At 27.3% G+C, this 13,099-nt stretch overlaps 1 long non-coding RNA gene across 1 annotated transcript; it reads left to right on the plus strand.

The window, feature by feature from the left end:
* The first annotated feature begins 811 nt into the window (after nucleotides 1–811).
* LOC131599746 (uncharacterized) lies at nucleotides 812–3,419 on the plus strand. The gene is made up of 5 exons (XR_009282898.1): nucleotides 812–1,163; nucleotides 1,399–1,435; nucleotides 2,049–2,207; nucleotides 2,716–2,786; nucleotides 2,872–3,419. It is a non-coding gene; the product is annotated as an uncharacterized LOC131599746 (long non-coding RNA).
* Nucleotides 3,420–13,099: the final 9,680 nt, after the last annotated feature.

A 13,099-nucleotide genomic window follows, 5' to 3' on the forward strand; every position in this document is an offset into this window, starting at 1 on the left:
ATTTTATCATGTTTTAAGTTTAAGGTTGGTAATGTATGTGATGTTGAAGATGAGAAATCTTTGTCTAGTGTAACCGAAACATTATTTAAGGTTATTGATTGCTTCCATATTGCTGCTCTTGATCATTTCTGTTGTAATGACGACATATGCCATTTGCGGTTCTACCAAAAACATTTTGAGTGAAGACCCATTTTGGTCCTCATGTTAAATTAGTCTTTCACAATAAAATAGACTCAATTTAATCCCTTATAAAATTTAACCGGATCATATAAGTCTTTCTGTTAATATTTTTTTCAAACATGTTTTTTCCTAGTTTTAAACCGTGACTGGATTGCCACGTTGAATTTTAATTTATTTTCATTTTTAAATTTTTATTTTTAATTTCAGTTTTAAACAATTATAAATTAATAATATAAAAAAGTCAAAATTGTTTCTTATAAGGAGTTGAACTCAGGCTCATGTGGTTAATCTTAAATAATTCTAAATTTAAAATAAAAAATATAAAATTTGTATCAATATGGTCTCGAACCTAAGTCTCTTCAGATAATCACTTTATTAATAATAGAAATTGATTTATATATCTAGTTGTAAATGATAGTCACTTTATTAACAATAGAAATTGATTTGTCTTGTCAACTATCTACCCAATACTATAATGTTGCCCAAACTTACTATCTTACCCTTCCATCAATTATTCTTTACACTACCAAAAGGCTATATAAGTAATTAACAAAATAAAAATTCATCCATGCCAATTGTATGCTTGTCATTGGTCAATTGGTCAAAAACCTAAAAAGTTATGTACTACCATAAGTTATCTTTTCCAATTTTCGTTTCCCTCCCAAAAGCAACATACCACACTGTCAACCTCTCATTGGTCAAATACCGTATTTTTCTATGATTCCATTTCCCCTTCTTCTCTTCCTCTCTCCACCACATTCTTCTTCTCTTTCTTTTCTCTCCTTTTCCGAGCGATCACGCTTTCTACCACCGTATCTCCTTTCCGACAGTCACTACTCACCAAGATTCCATTTTACTCTAAAAATTTATTGTTTTCTTGAAGCAAATAGATCCAGATCTAAAACATTAATTTGGTTTAACCTTGCAGATTTAAAGGAAATCATACAAAGGAAAAACTGATGAAGATGAAATAGGATCTACAGGTATGTGTTATGGGGTTTTTATTTTTTCCATGCTTCTGATTTTTTGTTTTCTATGTTCTCTCTCTTTATCCCTTCAAACCCTAGCTCTGCCGCCGCCACCTCTTTAGGTTCCAATTCCAGATCTATCATGTTTTCCATTTTCCTGCAAAGACGGTTGATTTTGTACTTCATATCTATTTTATTTTTAGTAATTTATTTTAGATTATGAAATAGCTTTTTATTTTGATTTTTGCAGAATGCTTTTCAATGATATTCCACTACGTTCAAATCGGGTGAGTTTTGCCGAGTTAGGATTTTCAACCTTGATGAGTTTTGCCAAGTTATGTTTTTTCGTTGAATCATGTGATTTTCAACATTTTGTATTGTATTTGATTTGCTAGATCTGAACTTTAGTTTGTTTCTTTATTATTAGAAAGATGTGGAATATACTCGTGCTCCGACATTCGGTAAGACCTCACGAAAACACCTTTTGTGCCACACACTACTTAAAAGATTGCTTCCATTGCCAAAATAGTATAGTTCCTTTTCTGCACTTTACAGGACGTAGAGGCTAATCCTAAATGTTCAGTGCTTGTGGCTAGAGATCCTAAAGATACGACTGATTTGGTCAGACTGCAATGTCTCTAACTAAATTTTCGTAAGGACCTCAAAACAGTGGGCTGCATATTCCCCAAACATGTTTTGAAATTGTTGAGAAAACAATTTATAAATTTACCTCGGGTTTAACAAATACAAATTGATACATGTTGTCTCTTAATTGCCTTTCATTTGGTAACCATATATATTTTGAATGTTAATAATTCAATTTGAATGTTAGTAATTCGTTTTCTTTAAAAACTATTTAATGCACTTTAATGGACAAGGTTGCCTTCACTTTTGTTGCAGCTGTTTCTTGCAGGGCTGATTTGGTAATGCGCTGTCTGCCGAGTTTAGTTCAGTGTTGGCTGGTTTTCGTTGGAGGGTGTCATTCTGGGAGGCGTTTCCAGAGTTAAACGACATCATCAATTTCGTGTAGTTACAACTCTGCTAAAATTCTTATCTCAGGTTTGTTTCAGACGGCGAATCGTAGATAAGTTAATATGGAGATCATTTAGATCATTTAGAACCCACTCTTACCCTAAGTGAGGGCTTCCAGGTCCAACATCCTGATGAAACTCCTTCATTATCCCTTTTGAAAAACATAAGACTTGGCTACTATAAAAGTTATCATACAACTTTCTCCTTATGCAGAATTGCAGGACATACTCCTTAGCATTATCCACCAATTATGTATATATTTAATGAGTCACATGCTTCTATCACATATTAAAGATTGCAGTATAATGGCAACTGTAGTGAGTAGTTTGGTGCATCAAGATCATTTCCAAAGATGTTTGCTTTGTATTTGTTGATTTAAATCTACTTAGTAGTGTTATGGTTTTTGTTTGATTGTTTTTGTTGTCCTTGCAAATTGTTGCTAATTTCTAGGTATAGTGGGTGTAATTGATTGGTAATGGTTTTCAAATTTCAAAAGATGGTTTGAACTCATGTTTCTGAATCTCATCTTTTGCAGTAACAGAAATTATTCTAATTTTTTCCAATGTTCAAATGGCTTCTTCTTTGCCATTGGTGTCAGCTATGAAGGTGAGTCTATATTGATCTCTCAAATCCCACACCTTAGTCTTCTTATTATTGGTTTTAAGTTCTTGATTAAAACATATACATGTAGGAGTGATACTACATGCTACATTTCGGTTGGTCATACGCTGATAATCGGTTGATCAAAGAAACAATGACCCACTTGCTTTTAGGAGAGTTAACTTGCTCTCATAAGGAAGATAACTCTTACAATGAAGAATGGGACAGGAAATTAGAGTACAAAAGATAGCACTGAGGATTGGGGGTGTCTCAACAAGTTGAATGTTTCATGTTTACAATATTTAATTTCAGCTGGGATCACTTGATTAGTTTGAAAGCAAGGGTTTCTTTTTTAATCCTTCTATTAGTTAATTAAGTAGATATATTAACCCCCTCATGCGAAGACTATGCACATTATTTGTATTTTTTGTTATACTCCTATTTTATTTCATCTGGCTGATTATTATAAACCTTGCACTACCAGCTTTTGATTTCATAGTCTTTCTTAGTGCAAGATAGATTTGTTGGCTTTAGTATATATTGTTCAGATTTTTATGTTACAATTTTTATATTAAATAATAAATTTATAGTCTGTTGCCAATGATTCAGAATTAAAGAATAGTTAATTTGGTTTAAATTTGGAGTAGCACATTAAGACGTGATTATGCCTTTAAATTTGTGTATCAAAATTTGGTTTAACACTGGTTTAACTCAAAATCAATGTTATACTAACAATTAAATTTTTATAGGATGTCTTTCCCATAAATTTTCATTAGCTTAAAAGTTCTGCTATGTGGGTCTATAAATTTACATTGATTTGTTTTTATTGAGAATATGAGACACTTATAGACTTGACATAATAAATGCAGATAATTATATGATATTCTTCTTCTAATTGCATGATATTATATCCTTATTTGCAAAATTGTGTTTTATTCTTAACACTTCCCTCTCATTATATTTGGTTATGTGGAAAGGCAAATATTTTTTTCTCGATCAATCTTTCTTAAAGTTAAGTATGGAAAGGCAAATATTTTTTTCTCGATCATCTTTCTTAAAGTTAAGTATTCAATAATTCTTTTCCAATAATAAAATAAATAAAAATATTACATCAATACATGAATCTGATGATTTTAAAAATTTTAGTGAATCAAAGATAACGCAATAAAAATTGATCATATAACTATAATTAGATTATTAATTCATACTAATGATTTATTAAATGATTTATATTTTTACATCAATACATGAATCTGATGATTTTAAAAATTTTAGTGAATCAAAGATAACGCAATAAAAATTGATCATATAACTATAATTAGATTATTAATTCATACTAATGATTTATTAAATGATTTATTGATATAAAAACTATATATATTAACGATTCAAATTTGTGATAAATAAACGTTGATATTGAAAAATATTTTTTTATTTGATTAATTCTCAACTAATAAAAATGAACCAAAATACTATCAGAAATATTCTATCTTTTTGCGGGTTTAAGCTAAATATTTACATGAAACCGGTTTCACTGATTTTTTTTATATTTATTTAATATAATTAATTTTTTATGATAATAAAATATTTAATCTTACGGGTCACTATCAATATAATGTCTATTATATTTTATTAATGACATTTATTTAAAAAGCAAAAATTTTATTTTGAATTTAATTTTTTTCTTTTTCTTTCTTTCTCCACGTTCCTTTTTCTTTTTATATTTCATAATTAAATACTATCTCATTTCAAATTTAAAAATGTTTCTAAATATATTTTATACAGCATTAAATAAATTTATCCATACGGGTCACTACCACCATAATACTTAATTTTTTTTAAGTGATCAAGCCTTATCAAAAGAAAGATATGAACGAATTTATCTGTGCGACTGCATGGGTCACTATCACCGTAATACTTATTTTTTGAAGCGATCAAGTCTTATCAAAAATATTTTTGGATCATTATTTTAACTTATAACCTAATTTTCATACTACTAATATCTTATTAGTTAAAAAAATTTAATGGTTAATTTTCATTTTATATATACAATTTGGTCAAACTTCTTTACTTCACATTTTTCGTATAATTCAAAAAATACTACACCATAAATAATGCACCCGTGCGACAGCACGGGTCTCTGACTAGTTGTAAATAATAGTCACTTTACTAACAATAGAAATTGATTTTTCTAGTTGTAAATGATAGTCACTTTATTAATGATAGAAATTGATTTGTCTAATTGTAAAGTGAAAATCATTTAACTTGAAGGGACTTGGATTTGAGACCTCATACATAAAAATTTATGTATAAAATTTATTAATATTAGTAGAAATCATGAAAATTACTTATTTAAAAATTACTTTATAAGAAATAATTTTGGCTTTTTTGATATTATTCATTGATAACTGCTTAAAAATGAAATTAAAAATAAAAATTAATTTAGTATTTAAAAAATATAAAAAAAAATCCAACGTGTCAGTCCAGTCACGGTTTAAAAGTATGAAAAGAATCGATTTAGAAGTAGGAAAAAATCGATTTGAGAAAAATATTAGCAGAAAGACTAATATGATCCGGTTAACTTTTGTAAGGAATTAAGTTGGGTCAATTTTTTTGTGAGGGACTAATTTGACTCGTATAATATTTGTGAGGGACCAAAATGGGTCTTCACTCAAACATTTTATATTTTGGTAGTTATCCTTTATTTATTAATATTTTATTTTATCATTAACAAATAAACCTATTTTTCTAAGCAAATAGTTTATGTTAATTGAATTTTCATAGAAGTTTTGTATTAAAATGTTATAAACGAAAAATTATAAAACAAATAAAAATGAAAAGTAATTTCTTAAATAGAGAATATCTTGTTATACATTTTTTTTCAAAATAACAAATATTTATAATTACCAAGATCTCACTACAACAACTTTGTTTTAATATTTTAAATTTTGTTGAATGATCTTGTAATAAAAAACAAAATATATTATTCATATACCATATCTTAATTTTCCCTTAAAAAAAACCATCTCTTAATTTACCAATTATTTTTTAAGTGAAAAAAACTTTATTTCATTCCATTCATGACCTTAAATATATTTCATCCCTTATTGAAAATTTATAGAAGTAAAATAAATTAAATAGAAAATATTAAAATATATAAACCTTAACTTAAATCAATATTTATTTTTGTTAGAAGAATAACTTTATTTTAAATTAAATTTATGAATAAAAAAGGTATATACCATTTTATATGATCATTTATGCATAAAGTTATATGTCATGAGTCCATAATGTTTATAAATATATCACTTTAACTAATTAGGATTGTCTCCACAATCAATGAGTTCCTTCTCCCTTTTGTTTCCTTGAAGCTTCTTTAAGCTGATATTATCTTAACCAAAAATAAAGGAAAGTCTATATTTTGTTATGAATCATATGAAATTAGGGTAGTACCATAGGTGTTGAAAAAAAAATTCCTAATCATAGTCACATGTGTTATGTCAAGCCACACTCCAACACCATAACAATCTTTACTACTACTAATAATTATCACAACTCTCTTTGCCATGTAGACAAACCAACCCTCCTACTTATTCTTCTCTCTCTTTAATTTTATAATACTAAATTTGCTTTCCAAATGGTCTACGCCATGTGATTACAACAAAAGTTAAGGTAAAGAAAAGGACAAGCATTTGAGAAATAAATGGGTTGTTTATTTAAAAGCTTTCTCTAAACCACATGGAGGGGTCATGGGTTTGTCTATCAATCTCCAAGAAAAATAATAATAATAATAATAATAATAATAATAAAGTGACAAAAAGAAAAGGGAAAAAAAGTAGCATAGATGGTTGCCCCATATGGTCTCCACTATGTGCATATGGGAGGGAGATTGGGAGGTAAGTTTCCAACCACAGTCCCATAATATTGCACATTTAGTTCGTCTTTATCCTTATAGACAAACTTAGTAGATTTTAGAAGAAATACTAGGGTCTTTTTATGCTCAATAACTAATTATTTTATAAATATTTAATGCAAAATAAAAACATATTTAAAAAAATAGAATATTATTTTTTTTGCAGAATTATCATTACCACATATATATATATATATATATATATATATATATATATATATATATATATATATATATATATATATATATATATATATATATATATATATATATATATATATATATATATATATATATATATATATATATATATATATATATATATATATATTGGATCCATTGATACTAGGAGTGACAAAACGGACCGCCCACCCCACCCCACGTTTCGTCTTAAATCCACCAAAAAAAGAGCGAGACAGACAAATCCGCCAAATAAAATGGACATAAAAATCATGTCCGTCCCGCCAAGGTGGCGGATTGGCGGACATGCTCGCCTATTTATTTATCATTTTTTAAGGGATTAATAGGCTTTTTTACCATTCAACTAAAATTTTCACCTATTTTTTAGAAATAATATTTTATAAAGCATATTTTTAATAAATTTTACTTAAAAATATATGACGATAAATAAATGTATAAAATGAAACCATCAAGAAATAGAGTTACTAGGATTAATTAAAAAACGGCGGGTTTAAGGGAGGAACGGGCTGAACAAATAGACGAGGCAGACTTTGGCGGACGACGGGTTTTGGCGGAGCGAGCTTTGGCGGGTGACACGCTTTTGCAAGGTGGACTTTGGTGGGCGAAGGGCCAAAAATTCAAACCCAACCCGCCAATTTTGGCGGATGCGCGAGCCGGCCTGCCGGGCCACGACCCATTTTACCACCCCTAATTGACACCAGGTGTAAGTCTAATAGACTTACACCTAATCTCAACCGTTAATAGCATTCAACTAAATGGTCTTATAAATAATTTATTTTTTAGGAGAATAAAAGAAGTTAGGAGAATAAAAGAAACATGGATTCTCCATGGAAATTCATTTGAAATAGTAAATATCTATTCAGAAAATGTTCCCTCGTCGGGTGGCACACCTTCCATAAAAATTATAGAAGTTGTTGCAGATACTAGCAATGGTGTAGACAACATAAATAGTATTAACAAGCAAGATCACAGAAAAAAGAAATGTCTCTTTATATATTCCATCTCAGGGGGGTCCCAATACCGAAATTGTTGAGCAATTGACTCAAAACACAAAAGGGGTGAATTGGGATATTTAAAATTCATTATAAAAACATTTAATTTTAAAACCGTTTATGTTAAAGGTTAAAACTTAGATAGAAGAAAGGTGGAGATGAAGAGAGATATACAGTAGAAATAAAACAATCAACGAAAATTAAAGAGAAAATAGTTTAGAGATAGTGCACCCGAAATTTATACAAGCCCGACCTATCCACTTGACCTACTTTTGTCCTAAGAGTTTCTTCTTAAGAGTTCCACTAAAATAAGACTTAAGCTTTTACAAGATCAACATATGAACCTTCAACAACAATAAAATAAAACTTTTTCACAAGCTTAACTTAAAAACTTGCACCCATAATCTTTTTAGGTGTAGTGATTGAAACTCATTCCCTTTGTTAAAACCATTTCCCTTGCCATTTGAAAGATACTAAACAATGACATGGAGTGCAGCAATTGTGGATTAAGTAGATTCGGTAGAGATGCTCGAGTTTGTAACTATTGAGTGTGCCTAAGGGAGTGAATTAGGCACTTTTAAACTTTATGGTTTATGGAATGATGATTCTTTATTTTCTGGTTTATGTTATTTTATGAAAGCGGTAAATTGCAGAAAGATAAATAACACCGAGAATTATCCTAGTTCCCCTCATAGTCCGAGAGTATGTCTAGTCCCCTTATAACATGTAAAAGATTTTAACATTGTTAGATCTTTAGACAAGACACACCTAGTCTTTCTATACAAGACTGTAACCAATCACTAAGACACCAATACCTTATGATCAACAAAGTTGAAATGAGAATAACCCTCTCCAATTCAACTCTCTTGCTTCCAATAATCTTGTAAAACAAGGTATACAAAAGAAATTCTAGAAAATATTAAGAAGTTTGAATACAATGAGTATTAATTACAAGAATTGATCTTCTCTTTCAAGTGTACAATTCTAAAAAAAAAAGATATAAAAGTGCTCAATGAATATGATGCTGAAACTTTTTTGGATTGATATGAAAATTGTATGCAGCAAGTTTCAATGAAAGTTTAAGACAATGCACTTGTGTTTGAAAATTAGAGAAAATTGGATTTGAATTGTTTGAAAGAGGTGAAGGTTTGAAATCGAAACTATGCAGTATTTATAGGAGTATCATAACACTTTGAATGAGTGCATTTTGATCAAACAATAGAATGTTTAAACATGCAAAATTCAAATGTGTTTGAATCTGATTTAAAATGAAAAAGTGACAATGCTTTAGTGTTAATCGGCTAATACAAATGGTGTAACTGGTAACATATGAAGTGCTGCCCTTCAAAATTTTGAATTTTGCGCAGATGTAACTGGTTAACCAAAATGATGTAATCGGTTAACACGTTGAAAACTAGCCACTGGACACATTTCTAGGATCATGTAACCGTTTACCAAAAATGTGTAAACCGGTTAACAGTCTATCAAAAGTAAAAAAATACTTTGAAACTAGTGGTAATGAAATTTTAAAATAGTAATGCATATGTATGAATGTGTTTTAAGTGATATTTTAGCAATATATATATATATATATATATATATATATATATATATATATCAAGTCTTGAATTATAACTTGTACCTATTAATGAAGATCAAAGATCTAAAGCTAATTCTGATGAAGTTGCTTATGAGATAAGTCTTGATTTATAGCTCTTCGTACATTGATGTTTTGCTCATCCTTTCTTGATACATTCGCATGGTAGTTGTCTTCATCAAAACATATAATTTGGAGATGCTTGACTTCACAGAGTTCAATTTATGTTCTTGCTAAATTAACAAGGAGAAACCATTATCAATACCAGGTAGTGGATTTATCATTGAGGCCTTTTAAGAATCAAATAACATAATCTCGTTCACGATAAATCTTAACATAATCAACAACACCACAAGAACATGTAAATGAGCAAGTACAATGAGGAAGGGGGCGATAGCTTTCGAGTTCATCCCAAAACACTTTCAATTGAGTAAAGTAATCGGATACATCAAGAGTACCTTGGCGGAAGCGATAAAGTTCTTCTTGAATTTCTGAGATACTAAAAGTATCAATCTGTGAAAACCTAATTCGAAGATTCTTCCAAACACCAGATGCAGTATCGATCCTTAGCACGAACTTCACAATCGAATCAGAAATTAATCCTTGAATCCATGAGAGAACTATGTTGTTGCAGCTAATCCATTGAGCAAAAAAGGATCATAAACATATATTTGGAAAACTTACCGTCGACGAATTTCTCCTGGTTCTTTAAAATAAACGCAATTTGCATTGATCGTGATCACATGTGGTAGTTCTAGTTGTCTAAAGGAGGAGTAACAATAATGAGTGTAGGGCTCTCATTCAAATGTAGATAGTAAAGATTAGTAAAGTTTGTTGCAAAATTAGAAAAATTCTCGTGATCCATGAAAATGGAGGAAAACTAGTTCAAGAATTTGAATGATGAAGTAGAGTCTGTTTATAAATCTAAATAGAGAAGAAGAAGGATTGCTCCCCAGAGCTCATTGAGCTCTGATACCATGTTGATGCAACAAGAATATTTTAATTGGAGAAAGAGATAGAGAAGAATAATTTGTTTACTCCAAGAGTAAGCGTAGAAGACTTACTCCAAATCTTAACCATTGATTATCATTAATCTAACGGCTTTAATTAATTTGTTTATATAAAAAATATTTCCAAAAATAATTAGATTAAATGATCAATTAAAACCGTTAGATTAATGATAATCAATGGTTAAGATTTGGAGTAAGTCTTCTACACTTACTCTTGGAGTAAATATAACCCTCCTATATATATATATATATATATATATATATATATATATATATATATATATATATATATATATATATATATATATATATATATATATATAGGGAGCGTATCCGGTGAGAACTGATATCTTTTATGAGAAATGAGAACTATTGATATCAGTCGTCAGATTTAATTAACGTTTAAGATTGATTGATTCCATATTAAGAACACCTTACTGAATTTTTATCAATTATGATCGATATTTAAAAATTCCATAAATAAAATATCTTTTCAAAAGAATATTTTTATTTTTTAATTATTAAAATATTATCAAAATAAGAGAATCTTTTTTAGAATTATTATGCTTAATATTTAAATGTTGTCACATTTTTTTTTACTAATACTATTATTATTTGTATGAAATTAATAAATCTTATGAGTGATAAATAAGATTAAAATTTATGTGCTTTTTTTTATCAAATAAGATTAAAATATTGGTGATAAATATATTTTAATCTATGAGTAAATAAACAATATTTTAACCATATTTATCACTCATAATATTTATTAGTTCCATACATATAGTAAAGTATAGTCTTTTTATCTATTATGCTCAGAATTTAAATTTTTCATAAAAAAGATATTATTAAAATTTTAACACAATAATATAATTTATTTGAAATATTAATGATCGTTAAAATTTCAAAAAAAAATATTACCAAGCTTGCAAATTAATAATTCAACCAAATCTATATATATCTATTATTGCAATTATTTTAAATTAAAACACATTATTAATTTATCAAATATATTTTAATTTGATTTTTTTTTCTGTCAAAAAAAATCAAATTAAAATATATTTGATAAATTAATAATGTGTTTTAATTTAAAATAATTGCAATAATAAATTACAAAAACAAAGTATTCCGAACTTTCAAATAAAAAAACCAACCAAATTAAAATATAAGTAAGAATTTCGTTTTCTTCAATATTTTTTATCAAATAAAAATATTAAAAATAAATTTAAAATATAAGTAATAAATTTCATTTTCTCCCGTATAGAATTCAAAAAAAAATTAATTAAATCATCCGAATCAAAATATAAGTAATAAATTTACATTCTTAAACTTTTTTAATTAAAGGAAAATGTAAGTGCCAAATTAATAATAAGTTATATTTATAATTATGTGAAGAATAAAATTATATGAATTCTAAAATATTAAATTAAATTTTATATTCATAGTATTATTCATAATGAACTAGTTAACAAATTAATATCAATTATGAAGGATAAGTTTTTTTAATTATAAATAAAATAATTTATTTCATTCAAAATAAATTATAGATAAAATTAAAATGGAGTTAGAATAATAGTGAAAATAAAAAATTATTGTGATAACATCTGAATATTAAGTATAATAATTCTTAAAATGATTATCTTATTTTGAGAATATTATAATAATTAGAGAAATAAAAATATTTTTGAAAAGATACTTTATTTATGGAATTTTTAAATATTGATCATAATGGATAAAAATTCAATATGGTGTTCTTAATATGGAATCAATAAATCTTAAACGTTAATTAAATCTGATGGCTGATATTAATAGTTCTCATTTCTCATAATAATATCAGTTCTCACCGGATACGCTCCCTATATATATATATATATATATATATATATATATATATATATATATATATATATGTATATATATATATATATATATATATATATGGGGACGACTCAAGTGAGAACACTTGGTTATTATGAGAAATGAAAACAATGAATCACGACCATTAAATTTTGATTTTGTTGATTTTAATGGATTGGATTGGTTTCTCTTTCTATGATCCTTAGTATTTATTTTAAATCAATATAGAAAGAGAAATCAATCCAGTCCATTAAAATCAACAAAATCAAAATTTAATGGTCGTGATTCATTGTTCTCATTTCTCATAATAACCAAGTGTTCTCACCTGAGTCGTCCCCTATATATATATATATATATATATATATATATATATATATATATATATATATATATGGAGCATATCAAGTGAGAGCATTTTTAAATGAGAGATGAGAGGAAGAAATATCAACCATTGGATTCATCAAGAGAGAGAAATTAATAGCCTCATTAATGTATTAACATTCTCTCTCTTGATGAATCTAATGATTGATATTTCTCTCTCTCATCTCTCATTTAAAAATGCTCTCACTTGATATGCTCCCTATATATATATATATATATATATATATATATATATATATATATATATATATATATATATATATATATATATATATATATATATGAGGAGAGATATTCTTACTCCAGGAGTAAGTTATCAAGACTTACTCCTCATCATGACCATTGATTCTTCTCAATCTAATGGTTAA

The sequence above is a fragment of the Vicia villosa genome, linkage group LG4 (genome assembly GCF_029867415.1).
Source record: "Vicia villosa cultivar HV-30 ecotype Madison, WI linkage group LG4, Vvil1.0, whole genome shotgun sequence".
Classification (NCBI taxonomy): Eukaryota; Viridiplantae; Streptophyta; class Magnoliopsida; order Fabales; family Fabaceae; genus Vicia; species Vicia villosa.